This window comes from Marmota monax, unplaced genomic scaffold (genome assembly GCF_021218885.2).
Source record: "Marmota monax isolate L192 unplaced genomic scaffold, Marmota_monax_Labrador192_F-V1.1 WCK01_AAM20220418_F8-fsc00023, whole genome shotgun sequence".
In the NCBI taxonomy this organism is placed as follows: Eukaryota; Metazoa; Chordata; class Mammalia; order Rodentia; family Sciuridae; genus Marmota; species Marmota monax.
Genome location: NW_026692907.1, coordinates 16,639,039 through 16,660,711, shown reverse-complemented (window position 1 = coordinate 16,660,711; position 21,673 = coordinate 16,639,039).

Sequence of the window (21,673 nt, the reverse complement as noted above, 5' to 3'; positions counted from 1 at the left end):
TGCAGGGCTTGGCGGTGCCTTCCCGGTATTGTGCAGAACTGAATGCATGATCGCTGTCACTTTCACAGTCGAGATAGACTTCATTAGCTTGTTTTCCCCTGAAAATTCATCCACCATGGGCTGGAGAGAGGCAGTTCTCAAACCTAAGGCTGAAATGCTAAATGGCATAAAATAACGTTTAAAAAATATTCTCAAACGAATTTTAGAAACTACTCTCTTGAATAATTTTTAATTAGAGTTCAAAGTGTTCCATTGCAGCATGCCTTTCCCTTGATGAAAAGTCAGGAACGCTATTATTTTACTTGTTGAACTGGAGCAGGAAAGTAGTCTTGGTTGGCAATAATATAGAATGAGAAAAAGGAGAGTAAGGTGGGAAAGGAGAAATATAGTAGCCGGCTAAACAGAAATACTGTGCTTATGATTCAGATCTGAAAGAAGTGAAAAATATACTCAAAATTCAGCAGGACTTAGAAACACATCTTCTAGAGGTGGACTTGCAGATGTGTATGGGGGTGGGGGTGTCCTCTGAGGACTTCAGATTCAGCAGCACAGATGGTTGCTTCTGTGTTCTGGAAGGATGGGTAGAATGTCCTGAACCAAACATGGCAAATTCTCTTCCGAGGAAAATACGGACAAGCCCCACCCACACCTGGGCATAGAGCTCACCTCTTGAAACACATCAAACCAAGTGATTCACAAGAATAGAAGTTATTTTGATTTTACTATAACCAGAGGATAAGCAAGAGTTCACCAATTTCACTGTACTGAGAACTGTGCTCCCTTCATGCCTGCTATTTTCCCATATAAAATGAGATCTTTGTTAAATTATAGGGTGTTGCACATATAATTTTAAATAGCAATATATGATTTAAGATTAAAAGCAAGCTCAGGACTGAGTTTTGCCATTCCCTTCCTCTCTTGACTGGGAGGCCATGGGGGAAGTAGGCCTGGCCAGTCAGTCTTGTACAGTTGGCATGGAGAAAGAGCAGGGTGCCTTCCAGCAATTGCTTTCAACAAATAGTAACAGGGCATTTGCTGTGACCCTTCTCAAAGGGAATGAGGCTGGCTGGAGGCTGGATATGGAATATGGTGAATGACAATAATTTCTAAGGCTAAACCATAAGCTCATCCAAAACAAGTAGTCAAACAAGAGACAATATCGGAAACTGAGATGCAAGTGAAGCAGTTGCAAAGAGACCTCGAACAAAAGCTATCTAAACAACTTGGTGTGCAGTTGTTAATGCTCATTGAAGGGTTTTTACCTGTTCCTGGCACATGAATATGGATTTATTGGTGCTGTGTGAAGGAGCTTGGAATGTGGTAATAAATCACTCTATTTTTAAAAAGCAGTGTGCTCAAATAACTAGCTGATGGTATAATCATTTGAGCCTATGTGGTTCACACCCACCTCCCTGCATTCTCTTTCAAAGGTCCAAAGAAACACAAAAATTAGGAAAAAAAATATTTGCACCAATGATGGAAGTCAGTAACAGTGCCAGGAAATAAACCTTTATTGTTTGTAAGCCACTAAAATTTGAGGGCTTTCCTTGTTCCAGCAGCTTATTGATATGCTGTTTTTCTAATTATGAAATGAACACACAAAAAATTATACAAATGTATAGGAACGGATTGGCAGTTTATACATCCAGTTAATCACAGTGGTTAGCTGTAGAGAAATAAAAGGAATAGTGCTGAGGATAGTGGATAAAAAGTACTATTTCTTTCTATTAAAAAAAAGCAAATATAACAACAATAATTGCTAATTTGTGTTATGAGTACATGAGTATATGTTACATTATTCTCTGTGGTATAGTATATTTTTAAAATCTCAAAATTAAAATAAAAAACAAACAATTATAAACATTCACTGAATATAATTGGAGTATGTATAAAAGCATGAAGAAAATTGAAACCACTCATAATCCCACCATGAAGAAACAAAATATATTAACTCTGTGAATATATATACATGCATGTATGTATGTACACATATTATTTTCATAAGTAATTAAAATTGGGCATGTGCCATCTATATCCTGCTTTCTTTCACATAAAATTAAAAGTTTCCTATATATTAAACATTATTTTATAAATGATTATTTCTAAAAAAATCCCTATAAAGGAGATAATAATTCTTAATTTCCTTTGTCATTTAGTATTATCATGCCTATCATTTTTCAATTCATTTTTCTCCCTTCTTTATTTCACATCTTTTAGATTACCAGTTAGGCTAATGTGTTTTCATGTAAATGTGACATTATAATATTCTTCTATACCTCTGTGGAGGCCAGCTACCTATTGGTCTGCCCTGTATCTCCCTTTCTAAGGAGAAACCAGCCCCCTCCTTTCCCACATGAGTCTGAAGAGACTGACACCCAAGTTGCCTTTAACTATCCCCAACTACACTAACCTAGTCTTAATCTAGGTGAGGTCCATTCCCTCACTACCATAATAATCTGAAGGAGTAGATCTTCAATAATCAGAGTCTCCCTGAGATTTTAAGTTTTGGATATAGGGAGATGGCAGGGACCATCTTCCCCAAATTTCAAGAGTGGTAAAACTGAGGAATGCAAACTGTTTGTGACCATATTTTCCAGGAGTTCATTTGCATTGAAAAACCACTAAGTTCCACACAAGGGGAAGAAGAACCAAAAGATTCAGAAACAAAAAGTGCACACAACCTTGAAACTCCTTCATCAAACACTTCATAAGCAAATCTACACAGAAATTCTCAGTAATTTTTTATAACAATATAAATACAGATTAGAGATAATGGAGGTAGAGACAGTTGTTTTTGTTGTGTAATCTATTCCTGAGAACTTTCTTTCCATGAGGGTTTCTTTATTGGAAGAGTAGACTCAGGAAGAACTAGTGAGTCCACACAGAGCCACAGGTTTCTTTTTTTTTTTTTTTTGGGGGGGGGGGCGGAATTTGCATTTGATACAACAATCAGCAGGAGTTTTAACAGGGCTGAAATAGCCAAGAAGTTGCTAAACACAGACTTAGACCAATCTCTTTTCTTTGCAGTCCAAACAATTTTCTTACAAAGCATCCTTTGTACACCACAAAACTCTTCCAAAACCCTTTTCAGATATTTTTTCCCCTCAAAGTCTAAAAGCTGCCTCTGGTTATTATTCACTTTATTAACATAGCCCTTTTGAATTCTAATATCACAATATGAGAAAGGGGGACCTTTCAGAGGGTCATCTAGAGCTGTAGTGCTGCTCATCCTTAGAAATCCTAAGCTCAGACCCATGTTAATGGGGCCCTCAGGACATGGAGACCTAGCCTTCCTGTTCTCAGATGGAGCTAGGCACTTCTCAGTCCCAGCTCTCTGCTGCATTTATTCAAACTCCAACTATATTCTTAGCTCAGTGCAATCTTGTGGCCATAAGAAAGCAAATACATTACAGTCTTTTTCTGACCCTCCTATCTTGCTACCCATATTGCCTTTATGAACTCTATAAGTTCTCCTGAGACAAGTGACTTAGAAAATCACTTTTTTCTAATAAAACTTAATACTTAAAAAAAAAAAAAAACTTAATACTTAAAGGAGTTTTGATTATATAGTCTATTGTCTGTTTCTCTGTTATATTTTTATATTTACTTCTAAGTATTCTTTATTTTTTGAAGACAATATTTAGCAAACATTTTTCCGCTTTTGTTTGCCTTGTTTTATATTTTAGCATTCAGACATTTTAAATTTTTCGATTGTTAAAGTGCATTTCTTTTATTGCTTCTTTCCTGAGCCATTACATATAGAAATTTTTTCTTAACCCCAAATATTTTCTTAACCCCAAATCAATAAATGTTTACCTCTGTTCTCTTCTAATTCTTTTTCTAATGATCACTTTTTTATTTTACTGTATGTAGAATGTGGTTTTAACAAATGTATGTAGGTGCCACTTCCATAGACCTGGTAATGGTTGGAGAAACTAATGTATTATAAGCAAAGGGCCACTGCTTGATTTCACAATTGACTGTACTTTCAATCCAAAAGATCCCTGAAGATATGGGACACAGGTCAGTTACCCTAATTCACTATATTTTAGGTTGATTTTGTATCCACCCCCACAGCTGCATTCAAACATTTCTCCATTCTTACGAGCTTCACCCATCTAAGTTAGGAACAGCACTGTCACAGATGTCACTTAGGCATTAATTATTTCCCATAAATTATGGCTGTGCTGTTATAGCACTTAAGGAGAGCTGCTTCTAATTGCAGAACGGTTTACTGCTCTCAGTATGGCCATTGAATTGCTTGGTTAGTTCTATTCTCAGATATACATAAAAAGGAAACTATACTGCCCAGATGTGTAAGGTTGAGATGGAGGTGTACATGTGTGCATGGGAGTGGAGGCGTGCATACGTACACATGCACTCCTGAAAGTCTTTATGTAAATATAAAATTTAAAGATCCAAGTACTAGGATGCTTGCAACTAAAGCCTCAATAAACTTTACGATCACAAATATGGTACTGGAAACCCACTTTGTCAATCAACAAGGCCTCTCACCCAGGCTAGATACCGTAAGGAGCTACATAAAGTAAAGTGACAACTTCTATCCTACAAGAATGTGCAGTAAAATAGAACAACCAGTAGCAAGAAACAAAGAAGCAGAAAAATACAAAACGCAGTAATAAGCATTTCGAAATAAATATACCAGCTACTGATGAACAAGATACAGATGCCAGCATGTAATTTTGACAGTTTGTTTCAATTTTAAAAGTCTACAAATTGGGAACCCATGACTTGGCTAGGACTTAAGGCTTTTATGTCTATATAGGGGTCACAATCATTAGATGCTATTATCACCAATCTGAAGGAACAGACTATTCAATTTCCTTAGGATTCTGTATTAATGTCAAATGAGAGTAAATTCTCAAAACTGGGTAAATTATAAAGTATTTTAGCCTTTCCCTTTTTCTTAACTTCTTACACATCTCCTTTGTCATTGGCATGTATTAATTTGTAAAAATGTATTTTTGTGTTTTCATAAAATATAAAAATCATTTATAAAAGCTATCATAAAATATGTTCTATGTCAAGAACCAGAAATAATAGAGATGAATAATTTAGACTCTTCCCAGTACAGAGTTTATAATTTAATGGCAGGAAACAAAGAAACAATTGCACAATAGTATGAAAGAAGATGCTACTAGTCTGAGGAATGATAGAAAAAGACCTGGGAGGCTTCCAAGAAGAGGTGTTACTCAGGCTGAAACTTGTGAGATGAATAGACATCTGGAACATCTCTCTATGGAGGGGTGGGGGTCATATTGGTTTGAGAAAAAAGACAGTGTGCACCATCACTGAGAAAAGCCCTATCAAAAGGAGAAATGATCAGTCATGTTTTTAATGGGTCTTTGCAGGTCCTTCCTTGTTAGCCACCAATAAAAGTAGAAATAGAGTGACAGGGTCTCAATCTCCACATCCACATCAGCTGCCTGCTGAGATTTCTGACACTCCAGCAGGAAGCAGATCTTCACACCTTGCAAATCCATGGGTATTACTGAAAGCTGGGGCTACGGCTCCAGCTCAGTGAACATTATCCTACCCTGAAGAATTGGACTGAGCTACACAAATTCCTTTGTTGTAGACCACTGTTTTTTTTTTCTCTATGTGAGTTGCTGCAAATCATATCCCCCAGCCACGATTTCTTTTATGCATGTTCAGCTGGCTTTCAAAATCTCCAGTATGTTTTTGAGGCTTCTTTCTTCATCTTGTTTGAGCTTTTTTAAATTTTTGCCAATGACAAAAGTTGAATTCAAACTCTCACAAGTAAAACCAATCCACGCAATTGGGAAGCTTCAGGCACAGCTGAATCTAGGAGTTCAAAATGTTATTAACTCATGTTTGTGTGAGCTCTGTCTCCCTCTTCCTCCCTCCCTCTCTCCCTCCCTCCCTACCGCTTCTCTCTCTCTCTCTCTCTCTCTCTCCCTCCCTCCCTCCCTCCCTCCCTCTTTCCTTGTCTCCTCCCTTCTCCTCTCCCTCACCCTCATCTTTTCTTCTTTAATTTTTCAGCTCACCTGTACCCTGGGTTGACCTCATCTTTAAACAAATTCTCTCCACGTATAAACATATGTGGTCCTTAGCACCTGTGATTTTAGAAAGAGAGGGATTTTTTTATTATTATTAGTACCCTTATCAGTTTACAGAAAAGGATGCCACTTGCCTTTGCCTAAGGCAGGTGTTTACTGTAGGCACATGTCAATCACTGTCTGGGGAGAGAAGAACATCTATTAACAAGCCCATATTTCCTAAAACCACCTCCAACCTCCTGCCCCAACCCCAAGGCTTCAGCCCAGAGAAGGTGAGGCCCCTGAGACTGTCTTCTAGCTAGAATCATATGGTTTGGGGTTGAGGTAATTCCCAAAAAGCAACAAATAAATACAGGAAACGGGTATTTTCTAAGAATTAGCATTATTTATTGTATTCTATCTTCCTTCCCTCTTTAAGTCCTCTACCCATTTCTAATTTTGTGGGGGGGGGAAAAAGCTATTTTCTATGCTGAAGTTTTATATTCTCCCTCCAAATCTTAAACAGTAGTTTTTAATTCTTATCACAACTTCTGAGTCTTTTATCATACTGATTATTGTTTTCCTTTTGCCTGTAAGCAAACAGCTTTGAGATTTAAAGTATTCTACTGGCAAACCTTTAAAAAAAATTTTTTTAACTCCATCCTTGATGCTTTCAGTAGATCTGCAAATTCTGTTTCTCCAGTCAGTCCAAGAGAACAACGCATGCCTGATATAATATAAACCCCTACTTCTTTTTTTTTAACCTCTAATAATTTCAATAAATCCCTTATGATTAAACTCACAGTCTAGTAAAGTACACTCATACATTGCTGGTGGGACTGAAAATTGGTGCAACCACTCTGAAAAAAAGTAAGGAGATTCCTCAAAAAACTTTTATTTTTTATGACCCTTTTATTCCACTCTTCAGTATATAGCCAAAGGATTTAAAATCAGCATGCTACAATGACACAGCCACATCAATGTTTATAGTAACTCAATTCACAATAGCTAAGCTAGGGAACCAACCTAGGTGTCCTTCAAAAGATGAAGAGATAAAAAAATGTGGTATATATACACAATGGAGTGCTTCTTGGCCATAAAGAAGAATGACTTTATGGCATTTGCCAGTAAATGAATGGATCTGGAGACTACCATGCCAATTGAAATAATCCAGTCCCCAAAAGCCAAAGGTCAAATGTATTCTCTGATATGTGGAAGTAAAATAAGGGTGGTTTTTTTTTTTTTGTTGTTGTTGTTGTTGTTGTTTTCAGCAAAATCCACAGAGAATTCTAGAGGAAAATCTCCTCAACTATTTTTGTTTTTGTACACACATACATACAAAAATATGCACTAATGTATTAGGAGGCCTTTCCAAAATAAATAAATGAATAAATAAATAAATAGTTCTTGCTGTTACTACTTCTCCCCAAATGTTGGGGGGTCAGTAAATGAAGGCATTCCCTACAGGCACTAGTTATTGAAATCACAGCATATAATACTAACAAAATCTATTCTATAAAGACCTATAGGCATAAAGTACAAAGTTTAAACATTTAATTAAAGGAAAATTGTAATTATTTTCTGGTCTTTCTGGAAATTTCCTTTTTGTCAATAACATGACCATTAAAATCTTGAAGAAAGGAATTTGAAAGAAGTAGAGTTCCCTGTTCAAAGAGACATTAATGCCCCAAAGCAGTACAGATTGGAGATCAAAGTTGTACGTTCAGTCAGATCTTGGTTCTAATCCCAACTTCAAGTGGGGAACCCAAGGCAAATTAATCTCTCTGAGCCTCCATTTTTTCTTTCCAACAAAATGTAAACTTCCCTCCCAACATTGTTGGGATAAAAATAATAATAGCTTTCATAGGTCACTCAATAAATAATAGATAATAAGTAGTAGAAATTTAATTATAAAGTACACTGGGGTTGAAGAATTGGAAAGTAGTAACTGTTCTTTGCACCTAGACCTAGATGAGGAATTTAAGTATTAGAATAAACCATGAGCCATTACTTTAAAATCCACTGCTAGAATAAAAGTCAAATTTAGCCAGGTAGAAGCTTACTGGGACCACCTCTACTGGTCCCAGTAACTATCTAAGGTAACATTTGACCACTGTACTGTAGTATATTTACTTAGTCAACAACTCTTCTCTTTCCCTATCCCCAATCTGAAGTACTTTAATATAATGCTTCCTCTTCTACCTGGGAGTATCAGCAGTGTCTCTTCTCTAAATTACCAACTGATAGCAATAAGCCAATTTTGTCTCTGAGTCACTCTGGCATCGTACCTTATTAGTATATTATCATTGAGCCAAAGACATGATTTATCTTGAAAGTTTCCCTCCAGAAAAATAATTAGAGCATCTAATTCCCAAGAAATAATCAATGTTCCTATAAAACAAATTCTCAGATGTTTTATAGACCTTCATTTTCTGCCTTTCAAGTTAGGAAAACTTAAAAACAAAAGGAAATAATTAGTATGGGATGTCATGCTCATTAAAGATACTGAGACCATGCTCCAGAGTATAAGGAAGAAAAACTGAATCAGAGTTAAAAGACTGGGATTCAGTCCCACTTCCATCACTCTGTAGTTTGAGCCACTTAAGCTCTTGCAACTCATTTTTTCTTCATCAGTAAAATTATGATGATGATATGTAACTTCTAGATGTAAAATGGAAAGTCCTATGCTCTCATATAGGAGGCCTTTCCAAAATAAAAAAAATGAATAAATAAATAAATAAATAGTTCCTGCTGTTACTACTTCTCCCCAAAGTTGGGGGGGGGGGATTCAGTTAATGAAGGCATTCCCTACAGGCATTAGTGTTCCAATGGTTTTAAAACTCTTTTTTGAGTAAAACTTTATGTGAATAATAAAATATTATATGTTAGATAGTCATAAGCAGAGCTGTATCTTTCAACCACCCACCCACCTGTCCATCCACTTACTCAAGATCATTTCAGGTATCAGGCATTGTGCTAGACACTGAAAATACAAAGAACACTCACTGTATGGCTCCTGCTCTTAAGGAAACTGGCATAAAATTATTTCTAAACCACTTTTTCTATATGAATCCGAGGATTGTGGAAGGACACACAGAGACTGAGATCAGATGTAGGGGCACAAGGAATGGGCTGTTAGCTGCAAATCCAGGATTATATAAAGCAATGTCAAAGTCTTGATTGAGACTGCTGAAAGCAAGGAATAGTCTGAAACATCATGTACTAGAAGATAGTTGTAGAACCAAGAGTAGTTGGAATAGCTAGGTATATTACTAAAGCCAAGCAATTAAGACTCAGAATTCCTGAGGCAAACCCTGGAGAAATCTCATGTGATAAAAGGGGTCATAATTCAAGGAGCATGGCAGCTTAAAGGTTGGGTAGAAGGAAACAGTAATGATGTATCATTAGTTTGAAGAAGGAGAATATGAAAAAAAATAATAATGTGAAATTTTATATGTATGTTTCTAGGTTCAGTGAAGTATCATTCCTTAGGAGGACCTCTGGTGATTCACAGTGCATTCGGAGGAAAGAATTGCATGAGTGAATGGTCCAGAGATGTCCACACTGAGAATACTGGAGGCAACTGAGCATAGTTATCCTGGAGAAGAGAAGGCTTAGGAGTGACATGATAGATGCAATGAACTAAAAGTGATTCCCCAAAATTTATAAGTTAAAATTCTAACAATGTGATGGCCTTAGAAAGTGAGGTCTTTAGTAGTAATTTAGTCATAAAAGGGGAACCTTTGTGAATGGGATACTTTATTATAAAAGAGACACTAGTGAATTGCTCTTGCCCTCCTTTTGCAGTATGAGCATACAAGAAGAAAACAACAGTCTGCAACTGGGAAAAGGGCCCTCACCAGATCCCAACCATGCTGGCACCTGATCTCAGAATTCCAGCCTCCAGAACAGTGAGAAATATGTTACTGTAGTTTATAAGCCACCGGTCTTGGTACTTTGTTACAGCAGTCTGAACTGAGGAGGACAATAGCTGAATCCACACACCTACATGACTGTTGGACAGGAGACAATGTATTCTGAGCAGCTTTAGAAATGACATTCCCACAGCTTAGACTGATCTCTATTCTCTTCTGAGATCCAAACCAATATATGTAACTGTAACCTCCACAGTTAATCTAGACTGTCCATTTGAACTTTAAACACAATTGCCCCAAAACAATTTCATCACATTTCCCTTCTAAATTTCTTCTCATCTTATAATCCTTGTCCTTTTTGAATTGCATCTCCATCTTAGAAACCTAGACAACAACTTGGAAATCATTCAAGGTACTTACTCTTACTCTCTAGTATTCACATCACTTTGGTTAGTAAATTACCTCCAGTCTACTCCCTTGACATGTTCTCTCCTTCTACCCTAACTGGTAATGTCTACATTTGTACCTGAGCACCTCTCATGTGTTTGATGACAACAAACTCCAATGGAGCTTCCCACCTCCAGACCTGCCTTCATGCAATAATCTCTGCATCAAGGTAATTTTTCTTCCAGGTAGTAATGGGTCCCTGTTCTTCTCAAGTGTACAACACAATGCATATTTCTATCGGCAGGGTTAGGGCAGGTAGGTGTGAGTATCTCAGTTTCAGAAGCTTGGAAACACAACCAAAAACTCTCTTAGGAATCACAATCAACACGAACATATCAAACACTGAGAGGTCTCTCAGTAAAAATAATTTAGTATTTCTTAATTTTCCATACAGGTAGTCTTCTGTAGAACATATTTAAGTAAATGCTTCAGAATATACTTCATACTTACAACTCATCATTATGACCTGTAAAGGCAGTCATAAGAAATTTTCAATTTTATTTGTAAGGGCATTTACTAAAAATTTCAGGAAATATTTATTAAATAGCTATCATGTTTTATACTAAGGATAGTGAGTAACTATACATGATTCCTGTCCTCAAGTATTTATTTATAGTTTCCAAAAATTACAGCATTTATATCTTCAAGCCTTTGCACATAACATGCCTACTACCTGTAATGCCCTTCTTTAATTTTCATCTAACAAACTCCACCTTATTCTTCAGTTGTTTGTACCCTAACCTGTGAGCTCCTTGACTATAGAGAGTATCTTACTCATTATTATTTTTTATGACTAGCACATAGTTCTGCTCAATAAATGCATATTCAACTAATAAACTGATAAATACCTTAAGATATTAAAATTATTTCAGTTTAACATTTTGATAGATCAGTTTAAATTTTAAATTAAATGTACTTTTGATAGTGTTATTTCAATTTAAAGTATTAATAATTTATTACTTTAAGGAGATGTTTATAACTGTCTTTTTAAATTTCATCTTCTGACTTCTTATCATAGTTGTTTGCATAAATTACAAGTACAGCTGTCATAGTCTTAATTGTACATGAAGTACTAATTTGCAGGAGTTTTAAAATTTATGTTACATGGAAATTGAACTAAAATAGCAATTAAAAGCTGAAGTTAAATTTTAAATGATCAGTTCTCAGGAAAAAACAAATATACAGTAAAATTGCTTTGTCTTATCATTAACATAAATTTTAAGGATCACAAAAGTTCACCTTTTGGTATTTGTAAGCATGATGAGGCTAAATGGAACCAGCATTGTTTGTGAGTAGATTGAGAAGTTAGAAAGCTAAGTTCTTTTTTTTTCAATAACAATATGAATATGTTATTTTTTATGTATCATTTATGGTTGGAATTTTATCTAAACCCATTACAGCAACTGTCTATAGGGAATCATTGTGGTAAAAGGGGCAAAAGAAATAGAGAAGATTTACCAAAAGTACTTATTTATCAGTGAAGCTCACCTAAAGGACATGTTCTAACTGAGGGAAGTAAACTTGAAGATGAAGAAAGAAGTTAGAGGGGACTGGGGTGGGTGTACTGGAGTGTATGCTTAGCATGCGCTAGGGCCTGAGTTCCAATCCTAGCACAGGAGGAGGTTGAAGAGGACTAGAGGTCACAAAAGGCTGGCAATTATGGAAAACAGGTCACAAATACATGAGGGTAACTATATCATAGAAATTGTAGATGTTCTACCTACTTTTTATTTTTGTTTATAAATTTTTATATAATAAAAAATTTGTAAAGAAAGGAAGGAAAGGGTAGAGGAAAAGAGGGAGGAAGGGAAGATGGGAAGGAAAAATGAAAAAGCAAGAAAGAAAGCAACAGTGGATGGAAATGGAAAAAAAGAAAGTAGAGTAAAAGAAAATATATATATTCTAACAACCTGAACTACATCATGGAAAACTCATTTTGGATGAGCAATAATTTAGTACACTTGATAAGTTGGATCCCTTTGGGGAACACAGTTGTGGCTAGTATATATTGAACATTTCTCATTTGTATGCTGGGAACTTTACATTACGACATTAGGTCCTTGCAAGAGCCCCCATGAGATTGGTATAATTACTATCCATGGATGAAGAAATGAAGCTCAGAGACAAGTCACTTCCCCAAACTCTTATCTCTGTACAAATATCAGTGCCAAATTTAAAGCCAGGAATGTTGGACAACAGAGGAAGAGAGATCACATGGTACAGTATATAGCACATATGACTCCTCTGCATATTTGTACTGGCTTATATTTCAATTCAGGTTGATACAAGACTGTCATGATCAAGGGTTTTAGAATAATTGGGGTGCCTAGAGCCAGAGTGTCAATTAAAATATGCTTCATAAGAGAAGTCATTTTTACTTTCAAATTAAAACATACTTATATAATTATCTACAAATGAGAATTTCTTCACATGGTATTACATTTAAAAGCCTATTTGTGGTTGTTGTTCACTTTTTGTATTGTATGCAAAGATGATTTTTTAAGAGAGAGAGAGAGAATTTTTTAATATTTATTTTTTTAGTTTTCAGTGGACACAACATCTTTATTTTATGTGGTGCTGAGGATCAAACGCAGCGCCCTGCGCATGCCAGGCGAGCGCGCTACCCCTTGAGCCACATCCCCAGCCCACAAAGATGATTTTAAGAAATTAATTATTTTAATGCACAGTAACTACATATTTTCATTCAAAAATTGAAATGTGGAAACTATACAGCACTCTTTGTTATATAACTTGCCTTCAATTATACTGTAAGTCCCTATTCTATCAGGTGTAAGCATCTTTTTCTTTCCAAATAATTTGGGGTCCTCCATTTTCAAAGCTATACCTACATTCCTTGTCACTTCTATAGTGTAGCTCCCTTGGAAGAGACTAATGAAAAGGTATGTGTGATCTTTGAATGTCATCAAAAAATGCACATGGCATCTGTGTGACATGTCTTCCTCATTTTCAGTCAGCAATACACATGGATCTCATCAGCTTTCCACCATAGCTAATCCCAAACTGCTTATTCACTTTTCTGGAGTAATAAGGAATTCAGAGAAGCTGTCTAAAACTCTTCTGCCAACCACCAAGCAGCCATTCAGCTATACTATTCCCTTTACCTGCTAGATAAAGGGTGTTATGAGATTTCACTCACTCTTGTGCTGCCTCTGGAAATGAAGCCTCTCCTAGGTGCCTGTTAAATTAGCCCAAATTCCAGATCTCAGTCCAAGTTTGAAGAGTGGCGGGCCTAAGGCCACTTCACAAAATTGCATCAGCATCTAAGTTTATTGTGCCACTCAACCCAAGAAAAGTTTTCTACTCTCCAGGTGGGAGAAATAATGATTCTCAATGATAACCTACCCTTCCAAATGATTTTCTTCCCCCAAAAGCCAAAGTTTTAGACAAATACTTAATTCTTTCTTATCTAAAGTGTAGAGCAGAATCCTTTAACTGTTTGGGTAAAGATCTGTAGAATTCAAAAATATCTTGTGTAGGAAAAAAAATTCTTAGTTTATATCACAAAGTAATACGCAACATACAAGAAAAAATGCTTTGCTTTAAATAATCTGTTTTGATAATAAATGTTTTTGATTTATCCCAAAATTTAAAAGTACATGATATCCTTAAATTTAATCCAGAATCTTTCTGTAGATTGTAGAGAAAAAACAGAATTCATTAACACAGCCTTAACCCATTATGTCCCATAGTCCTAAATAAAATTGAAAACTTGGGACTTAATGGGTTAATAATGGAGATGATATAGAATTGTATTAAACACTGCCTCACTCTGCTGCTCTGTGGTGTTCCTGTTATCCTAGTCCATCATGGGAAAAGTTGTACATTCATGTGTGTATAGGTTATATGCATTAAATATTTTAATTATTGAATGTCTGATATGTAACAAGTACTTTGCATGGGACTGGCAATACAAAACAAAATCAGTTATAAAGAGAATTCTGACTTCTGCTCTGGGGTATAAAGAATTGGAGAGAATGTTACTCCCTTGTTCAGTTTTTAAAAAATTAATCTAATTTGAAATGTAAAAATTTTTTCCATCCAAGGGAGAGAAGTTTTCAAAACAACCAACTGAAAAAAATCTGTAGAGACACAAGCACCTGCAATAAGAGGCAAAATGTGAGTAGTCATTTAGGTAAATGCAACCAGACAACTATAAGAATAGTTTGCCAAGAATCATTGCTGTCTATGTAAAGGAGATTCGCATGCTAGTGGAGAATCTAAAGCCCACAGAGACTGCCAAAATTGAGGGAGTCTGGATCATCTTGCAGAATCTTTCTCAATGAATTTCATGGGATACTCATGGAATAAATCAAACAGGTCCCTACAAGCTGGCTATCATGGCTCAGACCTGGCAAAGGGGAACAAAAGCCATGCCAAAGATAAAACTCCACACAGACTCCTCTTCCTAATATCCTTTATGAAATAAAAGTCTCTAATCTGTGAGTGGTGGGCTGACAATGCTGAACCTGACTGTAGCTGCAGGAAGAAATGGGGGAAATAGCCAGTAGCGTTAGGAAGTTCATAATCCTAAGAACTAAGAACAGAGTACCTCACTTAAAATGAGGCTTAGTTAGAATAGAGTGTTCCCTCCCATTGCCTCCTCAGCCTAGCTAATGAGCTTTGACTAACAGCAGTAGAATGCTTCTGGGAAAGAAGATAGAAACAAAAGCAGGCAGAGAAATCCTTTGGTGTCACAAATAAAAAGGTAACCTACAGCTAAAGGTTTAATGCACTTTACTTTGATAAATAAATCTCACTCTAAACACAAAACTGCCAATAGAGAAATTTGAAGCCAGTGGTGCCCTGTAGGTAACCATAGAAACAATAGACATCAAATACAGGCTACTTCCTGACTATATTAAAACCTCACACAAGTCCTGGGAAAGGGTGAGGCCATTTCCAAATTTAAAATATAGGTATTTACCTCATTGTCTATTGTCCTACATAATGTGTTTGGCTTTGAATCAAAAAATAAGAGACACAAGAAAAGGGAAGAAAAATACTCCCAAGGGACAAAGCAAATATCAATATCTGATTCAGATATGACACAGACGCTGAAAATACCAAAGTTAATATGTTAAAAGTTCTAATGAAAAGGAAGACAGCATGGAAGATCAGATGAGAAATTTCAGCATCTATGACAACTATGAGAAAGAGTTAAATAGAAATGCTTGAAATATAAAGAGCAGTGACAGGAATGAACAACACCTTTGACCATCCTATCAATATGTCCTTGGAGGAGATCCAAAGAGTCTCCTGAGAGAGGGAGCCTCATCTCAGGATGACTGGGATTCCTAGCAATGTGGAAGAAAGGAAACTAGGGATGTTTCAGTTATAGCCACAGAGATTTATTCAGAAAAACGAGGAATAGGCAACACAAAACTGCCAATTTAAAGAAGAATATGGGCCATACCTGAGAATAAGAGACGCTTTTGAGGTTCTCGGGCTCTTCTTTGAAAAAAAATGATGAGGGGTGGTTTGGGGAAGGGATGTAGGATGATATTACAGTGACATAAGTTCATGAGAGTCTGGAAATTCTCAGGATCTTTAGACTGATGTAGTCCCCATAATCTGATCAGTAGATAATGTTGGAATGTACCCTAAATTTTAAAGTTTTCTTAAAATATCTATTTATCTTTGCTTAATCTATTATGTATGCTAATTGAGAGAGCAAAAGGTAACAGAGCATAGGTTTCTTAAAATTCCTATTTCTCTTTGTTTAATCTATTGTGTAGGCTAATTAACAGAGCACAAGTGTGTCACGCTAAGACGCTGAGGATTTGTAGGTTTCCCAGAAGTTTAAGAGTGGCAAACCTGGGAAGGAAAACTGGCTTGGGCAGTGACGGGCCTGAAGCAGTATGCAGAACTCCAAATTAAAGTCGGTTTCCTTGTTCTTCTATATGTCTCCTCTCTACCTTTCTTTTTAATTTCTTCTGTCTACCTCAAGTAGACTCCACAAACCTAAAGAATGAATCAATGAATTTAAAGATTGGTGAACAGACATTACCCATACTGAAACACATAGAGAAAAAATAAGAGGCGAGGGGAGTGCAGAATGGAACAGACAAGAGATGTGGAATAATATTCAAATATTCAGATATGTGAGCAATCAGTCCTAAAAGGTGAAGAGATACCAGAGAATATTAAACAACATAGAAAAACAAAATTTAAGAAAAAAAATAAAGGCCAATAATTTCCTAAATTTAAGGATAGATTCCAAATCACAGAGTCAAGGAGCTCAGAGATTACCAAGCACTACCAAACCCATACTAAATAAAAAATAGTAATAAATAGTAATATAATCTTTAAACTTCCAAAATCTAAGGCAAAGAGAATAATATTTCTCTACTAGAGAAATAAGAAACTTTATATATGGGAGAATGAGAATAAGTAGTGCAGAAAACTTCTCATCAGAAACCAAGCAAGCCAAAGCACACAACCTCTGAAATGAAAAATTTAAAAATTATCCATTCAAAATTATGTACCCCGCAAATAAAAAAAATACCCTAAAAATGAAAACTGGGAGAACTCCTCCCCAGAAAACCACTTTGTAAGAAATCTTAAAGAAAATCTCAAGATAGAATGATTATGGAATTATTCTGAAAATGGAATCTGGCCAAAAGAGTGAAGAATAAAATACTGGGAACAAAATCATATTAAAATATTTTGCATATTTTTAATTGCTCTAAGAAAATGTTACTTTTCAAAACAAAAATAGCTACGATATACTTTGTGATTGTAGAACATATAAAAGTAAAATGTATGTCAACCAATCAAAAGAATGAAAGGGACAAGTAGTAAAATGTCATTTAAACTAGAGTGACAGGAAAAGAGGAATTGTGCAGCCGTATGGAAGATAATAGGGACAAAGATGCTAAAATAAGTAATTTTGAAAAAACAGCTCTTTGACAAAATATTGTAAAGCTGAAGGCAAAGAGTCTATACCAAACACCATCCTACATGGACATGGGTTGCCAATTCTAAACTATTTGTATACTAAGGCTAAACAAATAAGTAAATACATATAGTGAGAACTAATGACATTAACAGTACACAAAGATTGAAGGCTCAGCTGGGGGCAGGATTGAAGTCAGAAGTATCAACATGGAGTCATATCTTTTTTAAAAAATAGACACAGATAGATATAGAAATAAATGCAGATGTTCATCATGTATTAGCTAATATACAGGAGCTAATTTGGATATTCAATGGCCAAATTTGGAATAACTTGAACAATATTGAATTACAACACAATAAATTTTAAAAATTAATAAGTCCCTGCTAATAAAAAATATACATAACTGAATTTAAAAATAAGACATAAAGGACAACTCTTCCTTAAAGAAGAATTCTAGGTAAGAAACACAGAAATAATGAACTATAAAAACAATATGAGAATACCACATTAATCTATTTTCAAGAAAGATCCACTGGTGGCTATATTAGCAGATAAAATCAATGGGAGAAGTTTAAAGAAAAAGAGTATGTCTGCATAGTTTCAAGTTATCACCACAAAACAATTAGAAATAACAAAGCGAAAGGAATAATATTTGGAGAATCCTGTCAAACCACATCAAATTAGTGTTGCAAGTCCTCTATAAATCTATCACCACCGAGACCTCACACCGTGTGCAACTCACTAAAATGCAATAAGAAGGGTATATCAACTCTGTGGAAGCCTTCCCATTAATAAATATAGAACTTCAATCTAAATATAAGAAAAACATCAACAAATCCAAATTGAGAGACATTCTACAAAATAATTGGCCAATACTCTTCAAAAGTGCCAACATCATTTTTTTCACTGTTATGACTAAAAGACTTGACAACAACAATTTTAGAGAAGGAAAAGTTTAGTTGGAGACTCATAGTTTCAGGGGGCTCAGTTCATAGACGGCTTGCTGCATTCTTTGAAATTCAAGGTGAGGCTGAACATCATGGCAGAACAGTGTGGCAGAGAGAAGAAGCTAACATGATGATCAAGAAACAGAGAAAGCAAGTGAGACTACACTTGCCAGACTTGCATTGTCTTACACATGAGATTTTGGGGGACACCTCACATCCAAATCATAACAGTCATGAAAGACTAGGAAAGACTGAGGAACTGTCATAGTTGAAGGAAAAAGGAAACATGAAAACTAAATACTGGATTGGATTCTGGAAGAAAAAAGTGGCATGGGTAAAAAAATTAATGAAATCCAAAGGAGTTATATTGTTTAGTTAATGTGTTAGTCAGCTTTCCATAACTGTGACAAAATATCTGAATAAACAAATTAAAAGAAGAAAAGGTTTATTTTGGCTCATGGTTTCAGTCTGTGGTCATTTGACTCCATTGTTTTAGATCCTGTGTTGAGGCAAATGATCATGGCCAGGAGCAAAGCTGATAACCTATGGAAGTCAAGAAGCACAAAAAGTGAGAGCAAGAGGTTGGGGTCCCAATACCCCCTTCAAGGGCTCAACTTCCTTCCACTAGGCCCTACCTCCTAAAGTTCCACAACTTCTCAACAGTGTCATAAGCTGGTGACCAAGCTTTTAGCATATGACGCTTTGGGGGACATTTAGGATCCAAACCCTAACAGTTATCAATATTTTACCAGGATTAACTTTTTAGTTTTGGTAAATGTGCAATGGTTATATAAAATTTTACTATAAGGGGCAGTTTGGTTAAGGGAATGTGGGAACTGTACTATTTTTGCAATTATTCTATAAATCTAAAGATATCTCGAAATCAAGAAGTTTGAAAAGGGATTATTGATTAGTCTTGGTCTCAGTGAACTCAGAGTCCATTGGAAGAGAAAGCACATAAAACAATATGATAACATGATAAGTATTATGAAAGGCAAGAACTAACTCCCAAGCAATTCAAAGTCTGCCACTAGGACAAAGCGTGACATTTGAGATAAGCCTCATTAAGTGATGTAAATGGAAAAAGCAAGCTGGAATTTTCCAGAAAGAATAAAAACTCTGTATGAGACAGAATGGAGTATTCCAGGTATTACAATTGGGGTTACAGGCTTGGAACAAAGGTAAAGTGGTAAAACCGGAAATAAAAATAAGACATCACACCCTGAGAAATAGTGTCTTCTGTTACTGATAAAAGAGAGTAACCAAACACTTTTAATCAGTGTTTTAGTCTGTTTGGACTGCTGTAACAACATACCATAGACTGGGTAGCTAATTAACAACAGAAATCTCTTTCTCACCATTCTGTAAGCTGGGAAGTCCAAGATGAAGATGCCAGCAGACTCAGTGTCTGGTGAATCTTCCTCATAAATGCCTATCTTCTTGCTGTGCCTTCCTTTGATGGGGGGTCTCTTCTTGATCTCCTTTATATGGACAGTAATGCTATTCATGAGAGCCCTGTTCCCATGACCTAAAGATCTCCAATGATCTCATCTCCTAGTAACATCATTTTGTGATAGGAATTTCAAAATAAAACTTTGAAGGGACATAAACATTCAGACCACAGAAATCAGGAATAGGACAGAGGCAGTTTAGTGTTTTGGATACACCATTTTTATAGTACGTAGAGAATACAATGAAACATCACAAAGTATCTAGTTGCTAGTTCAATGTTTATTCTTTCAAGTTAATTTTTTTTTGTGGAGTTACATATTAAGGCAAACTGAAACCAATTAGAGAATCTTAGTGATAGAAACATTTTGAGGCTTCAAATGACTCATATCTAAATCCTCACTCCTTAGATGAAAGATCAGGAAATATCTACCTACCCCTCACTATAGAAAATACAATTAAAATTCTAATACATAATTTCATCAAAATCTTCATTAAAATAATGAAAATATGGCCAACACTATCATTTGCACAGCAGTGAATATTTAATGAGTGCTGCAGTCTGGCTGGGCACAAATCACGAGCCACTGAAGCAGGAACAAACTTTATTTCTGAACTCCACCAGCACACTACATACACGCTCCCCGGGAACTCTCCTGAACTCCACGCGGCTCCTCCCAGAATCACACACCGGAAAATCCCTCCTCCAGAACTTCCCCAACCAATGCGAACTCTTCAGGAATCCCTGCGAGAGCTCAACTGGAACTCAACGGGAACTCCACGAGAACTCGCTGGTGTCACCTCTCAACCACTACTTCTGGCAAAAGTGCCATGCATCATCCCAGCTCGGCTGTGGCCCTCAACATCTCCCCCCTTCTGTTTAATTAAACAACAAGCAATGTGGCTTAGGGACCGTGCCTGTTAGGCTGTCCAATACTACATATGGTCCTTACCCGTCATCAGATGAGCTGACCTCAAGGCATCAGCCCCTGTCTTAGGTTGGTACCACTGCAATTGGATCATACCCATCACTGACTACTGGTCCAGCATACAGCCATACTTGTGGATAGGCCTTTGCACCAGTGGGGGGTGAGGTTCTTTGCCTCACCTCTGTTGGCCCCCAAATTTTAGACCATCACTAGCAGAGGGGAGGAAGATGCAAAATGCCACGACACCAAGCCAAATGACGGCTCTTTTTGGAAAAATTGTACCACCGATGACACCATCTGCAAAAATACGCCAGCACTACCACAATTCGCTGCATCAACAGATATTTCACAATGCATACAAGTGATACATAGTCCAGGTAAGTTCTGCAAGCAGTTCAAAGCAGAGGAATCCATCAATATGTCCATTTCCTCCCAAAGTAAATCGACTCCTTGATTGAGCATTATTTGTTGAGTTATTATTCATTGATGCATCAGTTTATACAGTTAGTTGTGATAACTATTGTAGAAGCTGTAGTTTGGTTTTATCTTTGTCTTCACCAGCACTGGGATGAAGATAGGAATTCTGGCAATGATGGGTAAAAAAAAAATTATGTAACATTCCAACAGGTACTAAGAAAACAATTTTCTGAACAAATTACATTATCCTGAACAGAATTATTAAATATAATGAAAAGGAAAGGTGAAAGTAAACAAACAGATCTGTTAACCTCCTTTTTTGTTCACATATTAAAACAATCCTCAACAGCTGTTTACCCAATTTAAATTAAACCATTTAAATCACATGAATAAAAAAAATTCAGATCCATTTTTTCATGAGCACTCCTCATATATGATATATGGACATACGCACATACAGACATACAACACAAAACACAAGTGTGCACACAAACGTACAACACATAAGACAATAGTAAAGGCCTTATAGCTTTACACAGGTGAAATCTCCATTGCAATGTTTAAAAACTCCACAGTCAAAAAATAAAACTGATCAGAAAAACATTAACCTAGGTCTGTATGAGCTCAAAAAATAAAATAGCACTTTATGATGTGGGAAAGGGCAATAATA